Genomic DNA, 12,877 nt, shown 5'->3' on the forward strand with positions numbered 1-12,877 from the left:
GTGAAGTCTCATGTGCTAAATTTAGAAGACATTGAATGGAAAAACCTTGTTATGCACTGGTCTTGTTCTGAGGATGAAGTATTGTCTATGATATCGCATGACAATTTGACCTTCTACTTTTCCGCATGTGCCTTACGGATCTTTTTTGCAGGAAATCTGCTTGAAAAAGAATTCTGATTTGAAAAGAATGACAGGATATCGCAAATATGCTGCCCGCTGCTTTGCACTTGTTAGTACCTGTTGTCCTGTGTCACTGTACTTGCATACATATCTGATTCATTATGTGACAGCAGTATGCATGATAGCTTGCTTATCAATTGTTCGCTCCAAATTATCTGATCTGTATGAATGGTTACATTAGTGTAGAATATATCCAATGCCAATGGAAATTTTTAGCTCTGCATTGTTCTTGTAAGTACTTTCTGTCCTTTATCAGTGTACTTATATTGACAGGTAGTTGTTCATGTACCATCACTCTGCAGCTTATTTTCCTTTGCCCTCCATTTTCTACACATAAGATCTATATTTACTCTTACCATAAGGTTGGATAACACCGATGGTACTGAAGAAGTTTAGCTCTGCATTGCTCTTGGCTGTACCTTTTGCCTGTATCGATGTACTTACATTTATAGCTCCTTGCTTATGTAGCATCACTCTTCATCTTATCTTAAATATTCTCCATTTTTCTTATATTGTCACATCTATATTTACTCTTAACAAAATGTAGAATAAAGGCAATGCTTATGAAGCAGATTCTGTGGTAAACTTCTTGAATTGCCCCCCCCCCCCATCAGCATGGACAAGGGCTTTATAGAGCCTGCCTTCACCAATAATGTAAGTTTGTCCTTCTCAAGCCTTCAAACTTTGTTGTGTATATTTGGTTAGGCATGACTGCAATAGCTTTTTATTTTTGGTGTTTGCATCAAATTGCATGTTTAAAGTTTATTATGTACTCCAGTTCATAAACAAAAGTTTGTCCTTCTCAATTTAAGTTTTCAGTTATACAACCAAGTTCCTTCTTCATACCATGTAAATTAAACTATACAGAGCAAGTGATCTTATTTTGCCAATCTGAGATGGGATAAATTGACAGCACACTAACCATTGATACTTATGAGTTCTTGATCTGTAATTCAGTGGTGTCGTGAAGCTGCCAACTCCTTCACAATGTCATTTCCTGCCATGTCTTGACCTGAACAATACCATATTGTGTTAATGCTATTTTAAACTATGTCACTTTATTCGTCGGTAAGAAATGTGATGAATTGTCAGCACTGATACTTATATGTGCAAAACCTATCATCTGTCTGCTTGTTTATCTTTTAGAGTGAGGAGGATATAAGTGTCAAATAAGTGCATTCTCACCAGCTTGCTCAGCTGCTTGCACTGCAGCTCCCGAGCAGGGCTAACCTTTCTTGAACTCTATTGAAGTGTTGTTGGTTTTGTATATTATTTTGTCGGCGTGTTTAGTTGCACTGGTGGCGATCTTTGATGCCCAGTGTATGTAATCTACTGTCTGCTTGTGCTTTATTATCATATTGGCGAACTTTGATGCCCAGTGGATGTAATATGCCGTAATTTCTTTATTGTATAGTCTAGGTTTTTTATTATTCACGATGCTGCAGTTATTTTACTGTATACATATCATGTCTTCGCAGTAAAATGGCCTAACCGTAAAATTACGATACATAATCGGGCCATCATGCAAATCACCTTGTATGATCCGCATCATGGGCCCCGTCATCTTCGTCCGTTAATAGGCCTAAATGTAAACTAGCCCACTAGTAGATTCGGGCCTTTAATAGGCCGAGTAAACCGCCGACCCTATTTTCTCAAGAAAACTCAATGGGCCTTTAGGAGGCTAAAAAGTAGGTTGGGCCTGAAACGTGCCGAACAGCTCACGGGCCAGCAGCAGGCTGAAATAGACCCTTGCCCATGAATGTGCCAATCAAATCATGGGCTTATAACAGGCCAAAATTGTCTCGGTCCTTGTTTGGCCCAATCAGATTATCGGCTGCGAGCAGGCCGGATGCAAACCAGACCGTAGTTAGGCCCAACTATATGACGAGCTTTTAACAGGCCGAAATTAATATAGGGCCGAAATGTTAAATGGGCCTTTAATAGGCCGAAACTAATATCACGCGGAATTACTAAATGGGCCTTTAGCAAGTGGGCCCAAAAGCATAGCGTCCAGTTGACGAGCCGAATCTGATATGTGCCATAATTTAGCCCAAAGCCTCTTAAAGGGCCGGACCTGATGTGGGCCGTAATTTGGCCCAGAACGCGGTATGCTTTTAAAGGGCCGGATCTCATATGGGCCATTATTAAGCCCGGAACATGGCAGGCCACTAATGGACCGGATCAAATATGGGCTGGCATTTGGCCCAAAACATGGCAGCCAGTTAATGGGCCGGCCTACTAGGGTCCTCAAAATCTTGTGGGCCTACAGCTGGGCCAGCCCATTAATGTCGGCGATATCTCGTGGGCCTTTAGCTAGGCCGACCCATTATGGTCCACAAAAATCTTGTGGGCCTTCACCTGGGCCGGCCCATTATGGCCCGCAAAAATCTTGTGGGCCTTTAGCTAGGCCGGCCCATTACGGCCCGCAAAATCTTGTGGGCCTTTAGCTGGGCCGGCCCATTATGGTCCACAAAATCTTGTGGGCCTTTAGTTGGGCCGGCCCATTTAAACTTTATGGGCCACTTTTGGGCCGGTCCACGTGTTAACATATCATAGGCGCATCTCGCCCATTGGATGAGTGACACGTGGGCCAACATAGAGCTGACACGTGTTTCCTATAGCTAATGATGATTTTACACGTGGAGAATCCCCATTGATCCGGGCTGTTAACGGGTTATCGGATCCAAAACCGGACCCGATAGCTTAACGTCGTTCCGTTACAGTGGATGCCATGTGTCGGTCACCCTTGACGAAAGCACTTCCATGACGCGCGATTTATCGTCATGGAAGTGGACACTTCCGTGATGATAAATTTGGTAATGTCACGGAACACTTCTACGACAGCACAGGTATGACTGTCTTGATTCTGTCATAAATTTGTCATGGATGTACATGCATGACAGAAAACGTGACCTACTGTGACAAACACGTATCATCACGGAAGTGTATTTTTTTGTAGTATTTGGAGCCCCTTCTACGTCCACGTCGATGTCTCGAAGGAGGTTTGGGGGTATCAACCATGTAAACATCATTGGATAGATGTTGCAGTCCACTTGTCGGTGTTTGTCAGCGAAGAAGTGGTCTCTCTAGGGCCGTCAACATCTTCATCCTTGTCGGTGGCCTCTGATAACCCACAAGTATAGGGTATCGCAACAGTTTTTGAGGATAGAGTATTCAACCCAAATTTATTGATTCGACACAAGGGGAGCCAAAGAATATTCTCAAGTATTAGCAGTTGAGTTATCAATTCAACCACACCTGAAAGACTTAATATCTGCAGCAAAGTAGTATGGAAGTAATGGTAACGGTGGAAAAAGTAACAATAGCAGTTTTGTAGCAATCGTAATAGTGGCAACGGAAAAGTAATGGAGCAAAGATCCATATGAAACGAACTCGTAGGCAATGGATCAATGATGGATAATTATGTCGGATGGCATTCATCATGGAATAGTTATAACCTAGGGTGACACGGAACTAGCTCCAATACATCAATATAATGTAGGCATGTATTCCAAATATAGTCTTATGTGCTTATGGAAAAGAACTTGCATGACATCTTTTGTCCTACCCTCCTGTGGCAGCGAGGTCCTATTGGAATCTAAGGGATATTAAGGCCTCCTTTTAATAGAGAACTAGACCAAAGCATTAGTACTTAGCGAATACATGAAATCCTCAAACTATGGTCATCACCGGGAAGTGTCCCGACTATTGTCACTCCGGGGTTGCTGGATCATAACACGTAGTAGGTGACTATAACTTGAAAGATAGAATCAAGAACACAAATATATTCATGAAAACATAATAGGTTCAGATCTGAAATCATGGCACTCAGGCCCTAGTGACAAGCATTAAGCATAGCAAAGTCCTAGCAACATCAATCTCAGAACATAGTGGATACTAGGGATCAAACACTAACAAAACTAACTTGATTACATGGTAAATATCATCCAACCCATCACCGTCTAGCAAGCCTACGATGGGATTACTCACGCACGACGCTGAGCATCATGAAATTGGTGATGGAGGATGGTTGATGATGACAATGGCGACAATTTCCCCTCTCCGGAGCCCAAAACGGACTCCAGATCTGCCCTCCCGAGGAAGAACAGGAGGTGGCGGCGGCTCCGTATCGTAAAACATGATGAATCCTTCTCTCTGATTTTTTTCTCCCCGAACGTGAATATATGGAGTTGGAGTTGAGGTCAGTGGAGCTCCGTGTGACCCACAAGACAGGGGGCATGCCCAGGGGGTAGGGCGGGCCCCACCCTTGTGGACAGGTGTTGGGTCCCCTATAGTTGATTCTTTCTCCAATATTTTTTATATATTCCAAAAATATTCTCCATGGATTTTCAGGTCATTCCGAGAACTTTTATTTCTGCATAAAAATAACAACATGGCAATTCTGCTGAAAACAACGTCAGTCCGGGTTAGTTCCATTCAAATCATGCATATTAGAGTCCAAAACAATGGCAAAAGAGTTTGGAAAGGTAGAGACGATGGAGAGTATCAACTCCCCCAAGCTTAACCCATTGCTTGTCCTCAAGCAATTCAGTTGACAAACTGAAAGTGATAAAGGAAAACTTTTACAAACTCTATTTGATCTTGTTGTTGCAAATATGTAAAGCCAGCATTCATATTTTCAACAAATATTATGAACTAACCATATTCACAATAACCTTTAGGTCTCACATTTACTCATATCAATGGCATAATCAACAAGCGAGCAATAATAATGAATCTTGGATGACAACACTTTTTCAAAACAATCATGATAGGATATAACAAGATGGTATCTTGCTAGCCCTTTCTAAGACCACAAAACATAAATGCAGAGCACCCCTGAAGATCAAGGACTGACTAAACATTGTAATTGATGGTAAAAGAGATCCAGTCACAGTCATACTCAATATAAATTAATAACAACACATACAAATGATAGTGGTGCTCTCTAACTGGTGCTTTTTATAAGAGGATGATGACTAAACAATAAAATTAAATAGATAGGTCCTTCGTAGAGGGAAGAAGGGATTTGCAGAGGTACTAGAGCTCGAGTTTTTGAAACATAGATAAATAATATTTTGAGCGGTATGCTTTCATTGTCAACATAACAACCAAGAGATCTCGGTATCTTCCATACTGGATACATTATAGGTGGTTCCCAAGCACATTCTACGGCTGGTCCGAAACAACGAGTATCGTCCAACTAACAACAATCCTGGGGGAGTTTTGTTTGCAATTATATTTTGATTTGATTTGAGCATGGGACTGGGCATCCTAGTTACCAGCCATTTTCTCATGAATGATGAGCGGAGTCCACTCATTGTGAGAATAACCCGCCTAGCATGGAAGATACAGATAGCCCCCAGTCGCTACATGATCGATTTGGGCATACAAAACAGATTATCATTTGAAGGTTTAGAGTTTAGCACATGCAAATTTACTTGGAACGGCAGGTAAATACCACATAAAGGTAGGTATGGTGGACACATATGGAACAACTTTGGGTTTATGGAAGTGGATGCACAAGCAGTATTCCCGCTTAGTACAAGTGAAGGCTAGAAAAAGACTAGGGAGCAACCAACTAGAGAGCGACAACAGTCATAAACATGCACTGAGATTAACCAACATTGAATGCAAGCATGAGTAGGATATAAATCACCATGAACATAAATATCGTGGAGGCTTTGTTGATTTTGTTTCAACTACATGTGTGAACATGTGCCAAGTCAAGCCACTCGAATCATTCAAAGGAGGATACCATCCTATCATACCATATCACAACCATTTGAAAAGCATGTTGGCACGCAAGGTAAACCATTATAAACACCTAGCTAATTAAGCATGCATGAGTAACTATAATCTCTAATTGTCATTGAAAACATGTTTCATTCATAATAGGCTGAATCAGGAACGATGAACTAATCATATTTACAAAAACAAGATAGGTCGAGTTCATACCAGCTTTTTCTCATCTCAATCATTTCATCATATATCGTCATTATTGCCTTTCACTTGCACGACCGAACGGTGTGAATAATAATAATAGTGCACGTGCATTGGACTAAGCTGGAATCTGCAAACATTTATTCAAAGGAGAAGAAAAGGTAATATGGGCTCTTTGTTAGATCAACAATAATGCATATGAGAGCCACTCAACATTTTCATCGTGGTCTTCTCCTCTCGACCCCCAAAGAAAAGAAAAGAATTTCAAAGAAACACACTGAAATGTTTTTGGAGTTTTGTTTTTCTGAAGAAGGTAAAACAAGAACGAGAAAAACTATTTACACGGGAAAGCTCCCAACAAGCAAAAAAGAAGAACGAGAAATCTTTTTGGGTTTTCTTTAATACTGCTACTAAATAAACATGGAATGGAAACTAAGCTACAACTAATTTTTTTGGTTTTTCTCAAAGTTTTTCAAACACACAAGAAGAAAGCGAGAAAAAGAAATAAACTAATATGGATAGTATGAACACCGGCAACTGAAGTGAGTGTGTGAACATGAATGTAATGTCGGTAAGAAATACGTACTCCCCCAAGCTTAGGCTTTTGGCCTAAGTTGGTGTAAGCCCATGGATCAAAGTAGCCCTCTCCATTGTACGGAGGAGGATCCTGGGGGTTCCACTGGTTAGCGAGCTCCTACGGCTCCCACTGATAAACAGGCTCCTGATATGGATCAGGTGATGGCTCTGGCTCGTGAATTGGGGATCGCGTCCGCTCCCAGTATGCATAAATGTCCGCGGGCATGATGAGGTATGTGCCTGAATGAATATTGAACAAGGAAGGTGCAGGCAAGGTAATAATCTGACAAGTCTTTTCGTTAAATACCAGGATATAAATGAGTCTCTTTTCCTTATCATAGCGAATAAAATCATGTGCTACCATACTGTTATAGTCTAAGTATGAAGTGGGTAGTAGCATCTCCTCTCTCTCATCGTGCCTAATAGGTATCTCAAAGCGTCTAGCAAGGCGGGAAGCATAGATACTTCCAAAGATAGGACCCTTCGTATGGTGTAAACTCAACCGTCTCGCAACCATAGCACCTAAACTGAAAGTTCTATCACGAAGTAAAGCATGGCGCAAAATGGCAAGGTCAGGAGCACTAAGGCCTCCATTGTCCCCGCGACCAATTAAACATCTCCCCGCAAATAATGAGTAGTAGCGCAGAATAGGAAAATGTAAACTAGACACTCTCGCTTCCGACACCTTTCTGCTTTCCCCTATGGTAACTTCATCAATAAAATCTTCCACATCTCTAGGACGTGGCTCGTCGATGCTGCCCTCACAAGGTAATTTACAAACCTCACAAAAGTCATAAAGTGTCATCTCCTTATGCTCATCATATAAGTAAAATTCTACCGTGGGTGGTGATCTCCTAGCATGAAAATGAAAATTTTGCATGAAAGTGTTAGTGAGTAGGAGGTACTGATCACACTTATCATCGACAAAGTCAGTGATGCCTGCATTCCTAGCCAAATAATAGAAATCCTCATAAATTATGGCCGCCTCCAATAATGCTTCACATGGCCATTCACACGGACGAACCTCCGTTGTGTCAGAAAGATTGTACTTGGGCTTTTCTTTCTCTTTTTCCTTAGAACCCCGACTTGAAGATCCTCTTAACAATCTCCTCATCATTTTCTTCCTCTGAACATTTCTGAAATTTTTAGTGACTCAAAATAAAAGTGAACCGAACTCAAGAAAATTGATAGCAACTACTCCTACAAGTGTCTAGAAGCTATATCATGCATCAAAACTACTTTGGACCATATAAATTTGACATGGAAGCTCAAGAAAAAGGTCACTACAGCAGCAAAAATTTGCAATAAATAAAGCACTAGAACAAAAACTAATTGGACCGTCGGAGGAGTAACATACCGAAGAACAATCCCCCAAAACTGTTTTGCAAATGGAGCTTTGCACAAGGAGATCGAAAATGGCAACAAGATGAGCAAGAACACGGGTTTGAGCTACGACATAATTTTTTCTAGAGGAAGACAAAGTGGAGGGGTACTGGAATAAGTGGAGGGGGCCCACGTGGGACCCACAAGGCAGGGGCGCGCCCTCCACCCTTGTGGCCCACTGGTGCAAGTTTAGTGCCAAAAATTCTCAAATATTCTATAAAAAATCATACTAAATTTTTAGGGCATTTGGAGAACTTTTATTTTCAGGACATTTTTTATTTCACGAATAATTCAGAAAATACACAGAAATACTATTTTGCTTTATTTAATCTAAATAACAGAAAGTAAAAAGTGGGTACAGAAAGTTGTGCTTTCTAGATTCATCCATCTCATGCTCATCAAAAGGAATCCATTAACAAGGTTGATCAAGTCTTATAACAAACTTCTTCCGAATGACATGAAACCGGAGAATTTTCGAATAACACTAGGTTACCTCAATGGGAATATGCATGTCCCTAACAATAAGAATATCATATTTCTTTTTGATAGTAGGAAGAGGCAAAACCTCCAATTAGTTGATTTTTTCCAATAGAATTGATACTATGAACTTGAGGTTGTTTCTTCGGAAAGTGTATCGTATGCTCATTACCATTAACATGAAAAGTGACATTGCCTTTTTTGCAATCAATAACAGCCCCTGGGGTATTCAAAAAGGGTCTACCAAGGATGGTCGACATATTGTCGTCCTCAGGAATATCAAGAATAACAAAGTCCGTTAAGATAGTAACATTTGCAACCACAACAAGCACATCCTCACAAATACCGATGGGTATAGCAGTTGATTTATTAGCTATTTGCAAAGAGATTCCAGTAGGTGTCAACTTATTCAATTCAAGTCTACGATATAAAGAGAAAGGCGTAACACTAACACCAGCTCCAAGATCACATAAAGCAGTTCTAACATAGTTTCTTTTAATGGAGCATGGTATAGCTGGTACTCCTGGATCTCCAAGTTTCTTTGGTATTCCATCCTTAAAAGTATAACTATCAATCATGGTGAAAATTTCAGCCTCCGGTATCTTTCTTTTATTTTTAACAATATCTTTCATATACTTGGCATACGAAGGCATTTTAAGCATATCAGTTAAACGCATACACAAAAAGGTAGGTCTAATCATTTCAGCAAAGTGCTCAAAATCCTCATCGTCCTTTTTCTTGGATGGTTTAGGAGGAAAGGTCATGGGTTTCTGAACCCATGGTTCTATTTCTCTACCATGTTTCCTAGCAACGAAGTCTCTCTTATCATAAGGTCGATTCTTTGATTGTGGGTTATCAAGATCAACAACAGGTTCAATCTCTACATCATTATCATTACTAGATTGAACATCAACATGAACATCATTATTAACATTATCACTAGGTTCATGTTCATCACCAGATTGTGTCTCAGCATCAGAAATAGAAATATCATTGGGATTCTTAAGCGTGTCTATAACAAGTTCACTAGAAGCATGCAAAGTCCTATCAGTTTTCTTTTTCTTATTATCACTAGGACTAGGTGCATCAATATTAATTCTTTGAGAATCTTGCTCAACTCTCTTACGATGGCCTTTAGGATACAAAGGTTCCTTTGTCATCTTACCACCTCTAGTCATAACCCTAACAACATTATCATTATTCTTACTATTCAGCTCATTAAGCAAATCATCATGTGCCTTAAGTACTTGTTCTACTTGAGTTCTAACCATGGAAGCATGTTTACTAATAAGCTTAAGATCATTAACAGTTCTACTCATATAATCACTCAAGTGGTCAAGCATGTGAGCATTATGTTTCAATTGTCTACTAACATAAGCATTGAAATTTTCTTGTTTCACAATAAAATTATCAAACTCATCCAAGCATTGACTAGCAGACTTATTATGAGGAATATCACCTTCATTAAATCTATAAAGAGAGTTTACCTCTAATACCTGTGTCGAGTTATCAAGACCATGTATTTCTTCAATAGGCGGTAAATTCTTAACATCTTCAGCTTTCATACCTTTTTCTTTCATAGATTTCTTTGCCTCTTGCATATCTTCAGGATTGAGAAATAGAATACCTCTTTTATTCGGAGTTGGCTTAGGAGTTGGTTCAGGTAGTGTCCAATCATTATCATTACTCAAAATATTATTCAATAGCAATTCAGCTTGCTCAATAGTTCTTTCCTTGAAAACACAACCAGCACAACTATCCACATGGCCTCTGGAAGCATCGATTAGTCCATTATAAAAGAAATCAAGTATTTCATTTTTCTTGAGAGGATGGTCAGGCAAAGCATTAAGTAATTGGATAAGCCTCCCCCAAGCTTGTGGGAGACTCTCTTCTTCAAATTGCACAAAGTTAAATATTTCCTTTAAAGCAACTTATTTCTTATGAGTAGGGAAATATTTTTCAGAGAAGTAGTAAATCATATCCTGGGGACTACACACACAACCAGGAGCAAGAGAATTAAACCATAACTTAGCATCACCTTTTAATGAGAAAGGAAAGAACTTAAGAATATAGTAATAGCGATTTTTTCCTCATGAGCAAATAGGGTAGCTATATCATTCAATTTAGTAAGATGTGCCACAACAGCTTCAGATTCATAACATGGAAAGGATCATATTCAACCAAAGTAATTAACTCAGGATCGACAGAGAATTAGTAATCCTTATCATTAACAAAGATAGGTGAAGTTGCAAATTTAGGATCATATTGCATTCTAGCATTCAAAGATTTTTCTTTCAGCTTAGCTAACAGTTTCTTAAGATCCTCTCTATCATTGTAAGCAAAAAGTCTCTAGCAGTTTCTTAATCCATAATATAACCCTCAGGTACAACATGCAATTCATATTTAGGGGGAGAATCATAATCTTCAGTTTCAATAATATCATCAATTTCAGTAATTTCATTCTCTCTAACCCTAGCAAGTTGTTCACACTACTGCGACACTACGATCAAAGACCCTTTGATGAAACTGTGTGCGATGCATTAATCGCAAATGGTGATATAAAAAACCAGTCAAAAATATGCAAAACATTTGTGATGAAGGCTACATCAAACACGATTCATATTTTAGTTGCGTGTGCGATGAGCGGCATACAGTTCAGTTCAATTAACTATTTATGATGTGGCAGAATAAAAGAAACGGACAACCAAATGAAGGCGTGTGTGATATAATGCATACAGTTCACTTGGATGAACTATTTGTGATTAGGAAACACAAAAGAAATAGTCAGCCAGATCAAGGTGTGTGCGATATACGGCATACGGTTCACTCGAATGAACTGTTTCGAATTAGGCAACGCAACAGAAACGGTTCAACCAGATCAAGGTGTGTGCAATTGAGGGCATACAGTTCATTCCGATAAACTGTTTGTGTTGAGGCAAGAGAACATAAATGTTTCACATTGTAGGATCGAAAGTATGTCTAGAGGGGGGGTGATTAGACTACTTGACCAAATAAAAACTTAACCTTTTCCCAATTTTAGTTCTTGGCAGATTTTAGCTATTTTAGGACAAGTCAAGCAATCATCACACAATTCAAGCAAGCATGCAAAGAGTATATTGGCAGCGGAAAGTAAAGCATGCAACTTGCAAGAATGTAAAAGGAAGGGTTTGGAGATTTCAAACGCTATTGGAGACACGGATGTTTTTCCCGTGGTTCGGATAGGTGGTGCTATCCTACATCCACGTTGATGGAGACTTCAACCCACGAAGGGTAACGGTTGCGCGAGTCCACACAGGGCTCCACCCAAGGGCAACGGTTGCGCGAGTCCACGGAGGGCTCCACCCACGAAGGGTCCACGAAGAAGCAACCACCCACAAAGGGTCCACGAAGAAGCAACCTTGTCTATCCCACCATGTCCATCGCCCACGAAGGACTTGCCTCACTAGCGGTAGATCTTCACGAAGTAGGCGATCTCCTTGCCCTTACAAACTCCTTGGTTCACTCCACAATCTTGTCGGAGGCTCCCAAGTGACACCTAGCCAATCTAGGAGACACCACTCTCCAAGAAGTAATAAATGGTGTGTAGGTAATGAACTCCTTGCTCTTGTGCTTCAAATGATAGTCTCCCCAACACTCAACTCTCTCTCATAGGATTTGGATTTGGTGGAAAGAAGATTTGAGTGGAAAGCAACTTGGGAAGGCTAGAGATCAAGATTCATATGGTAGGAATGGAATGTCTTGATCTCAACACATGAGTAGGTGGTTCTCTCTCAGAACAAATGAGTTGGAATGATGTGTGTGTTCTGTTGGCTCTCTCTTAGAATGAGAAAGAGGTGGAGGGGTATATATAGCCTCCACACAAAATCCAACCGTTACACAGTTTTCCAATCTCGGTGGGACCGAATCATAAAACTCAGTCTGACCGAAAATGTAAACCTAGTGACCGTTAGGAATTTCGGTGGGACTGACATGCAACTCGGTAGGACCGATTCGGTTAGGGTTTGGGCATAACGTAATCTCGGTGAGACCGATTACACAAACTCGGTGAGACCGAATTTGGTAATTAGCTAACCATAGAGTTGGTCAGGCAGACTCGGTGGGACCGATTTGCTCTTTCGGTGGGACCGAGTGGAACTCGGTGAGACCGAAAAGTTACAAAGGGGAAAACTGAGTTTACATTGCAATCTCGGTGGGACCGATTCGCTCTTTCGGTGAGACCGAAAAGTTACGAAAGGGAAACAGAGAGATTGCAACCCCATCTTGGTGGGACCGAGAACCTTATCGGTAGAACCGAATTGCTAGGGTTTTGGCAGTGGCT

This window comes from Triticum urartu, chromosome 3A (genome assembly GCF_056163025.1).
Source record: "Triticum urartu cultivar PI428250 chromosome 3A, HENAU_Tu73, whole genome shotgun sequence".
Taxonomy (NCBI): domain Eukaryota; kingdom Viridiplantae; phylum Streptophyta; class Magnoliopsida; order Poales; family Poaceae; genus Triticum; species Triticum urartu.